The sequence below is a fragment of the Nicotiana tomentosiformis genome, chromosome 10, assembly GCF_000390325.3.
Source record: "Nicotiana tomentosiformis chromosome 10, ASM39032v3, whole genome shotgun sequence".
In the NCBI taxonomy this organism is placed as follows: Eukaryota; Viridiplantae; Streptophyta; class Magnoliopsida; order Solanales; family Solanaceae; genus Nicotiana; species Nicotiana tomentosiformis.
This window is the reverse complement of record NC_090821.1, coordinates 76,705,795-76,708,295: the sequence shown is the minus strand read 5'-3', so window position 1 is coordinate 76,708,295 and position 2,501 is coordinate 76,705,795.

Below are 2,501 nucleotides of genomic sequence, written 5' to 3'. Positions count from 1 at the left end.
TAGACCGAGAAGAATTTAGTATTCCGCGTGTCTTTCGGGTATAATATCATCATTTGGTACGGGCTAGCTTTTTGCCTATCATCTAAAATTATTAGTAAAATTCATAAAAACAAAATAAAATCGTAACTGAGTGATACCTGCCCATAGGTACTTTCTTCGTCTAAAAGTAATATTTCTTCAGATGAACATCATTCCAGTTTGATGGTAGCACCTTGCCATCCATGGTTTCTAACTCATATGCTCATTTTCCAGCGATGCCTCGAACCCTATAAGGGCCTTCCTAATTCAGACTTAATTTTCCTGCATTAGCTATTTTTGTTGATTGAAACACCTTTTTGAGGACGAAGTCCCCAATCTTGAAGTATCTCAGATTAGCTTTCCAGTTGTAGTATCGCTCAATCATCTATTTCTGAGCCGACATCTTTATCAGCGCTGCTTCTCTCTTTTTTTTCAGTAAATTCAAATTCGTTCGCATCTCTTCTTCATTTAACTCCTCAGTAGAATGTGTATACCTTGTACTTGGTTCACCTATTTCTAGTGGGATTAAGGCTTCAGTGCCATAGACAAGTGAAAATGGAGTCTCGCCCGTGCTTGGTTTTGCTGTCATTCGATAAGCCCACAATACCCCCGGTAACACTTCTGGCCATTTGCTTTTTGATTCTTCTAATCTCTTCTTTAAGTTATTAATAATAACTTTGTTTGTTGACTCAGCTTGCCCATTGGTGTCACGACCCGAAATTCCCACCTTCAGGACCGTGATGGCGCCTAACATTTCACTTGCTAGGCAAGCCAACGTTAGAATAATATTAATTATTTTAAAACAATTTTGAATTAATTAATAACAAAGAAACAAATGCGGAAGTAAGTTTGAAATGTAATGAATAATCATAAAAATAACGGAGTCTAAATACCATCCCAGAATTGGTGTCACAAGTGCACGAGCTTCTAGAATAATACAAATAAAGGTCTGAATGAAATAAAACTGTCTGGAAACAAACACACAGCCAAAGTAAAATAGACGGGGACTTCAGAACTGCGGACACCGTATAGTTATACCTCATGTCTCCTCTGGTAGCTGAAATCCGAGCAAGTCTATGGTACGCCGCTGGGACCAACTCCGAAATCTGCACAAGAAGTGTAGAGTATAGTATCAGTACAACCGATCCCATGTACTGGTAAGTGCCGAGCCTAACCTCGACGAAGTAGTGACGAGGCTAAGGCATGTCACTTACATTAACGTGTACGCAATAATAGTAATAACCACAATAATAGAATTTAAATCAGGTAACTCATTTCTAATAGTTGAAGCCAACTCAGCAGTCATAACCAATTATTATTTCAATCAATTTCTGTTGCAGCGTGCAACCCGCTCTCACAACATATTTATTTTTAATCTTCCCATATATTTATTTTAATCAAGTATATATATAGACTTTTAAATAAGTCTGTTGCGTCGTGCAACCCAATCCCCCAATATATTCATTTTAATTAATTCTGTTGCGACGTGTAACCCGCTCATCCAATATATTCATTTCAATAAATTCTGTTGCGGCGTGCAACCCGCTCCTCCAATATATTCATTTCAATAAATTCTGTTGCGGCGTGTAACCCGCTCCTCCAATATATTCATTTACCAATTCTTATAGAAGAAATTGCCCAATAAAAGCAACAATTAATATAAAATTATAAGACAACAAGCGTACAATAAATATAATTTAATTATGAAACAAACAATGACAAATAACAATTTATTATGGAAATCAGGGAGAAAATAGGCAGCTTAATATTTAATATGTTAAATGACAAGTAGCAATTAATGCAAATAAATCAAATAAGCATGTAACAATTATTGCAAGAATTCAAGAACTAATATTTGATAAAGAACATGAGAGAAATAATTTTTATAACAATTAATTCGTATATTAAAACAAATTTAGGATTTTCAATTAATTATGCAACAATTAATTTGATGACGTATAGACACTCGCCACCTCGCCTATACGTCGTTCACATGCATTTCACATAACAAATAATTTAAGGGTTCTATTCCCTCAAGTCAAGGTTAACCACGACACTTACCTTGCTTTGCAATTTCAATCAATTACTCGACCACAGCTTTTCCTTTTGAATTTGTCTCCAAAAGCATCAAATTTATTCATAAAAAATTTGATATACTCAATACGAATCATAGGAATTAATTCCATATGAATTTACTATTTTTTCGGATAAAATTCGAAATTCACTTTAAAATTTGACAGTGGGGCTCACGTCTCAAATCTCGGAAAAACTTACGAAATCCGAACACCTATTCCGAGACGAGTCCAACCATACAAAAATTATCAAATTCCGATGTCAAATGGATCCTCAAATCTTAAATTTTCGTTTTTGGAAGATTTTATAAAAATCTAATTTTTCTCCCAAAATTTTACGGATTCATTATATAAATGAGTATGGAATCATGAAATATAATCAATATAGGATAAGGAACACTTACCCCAATA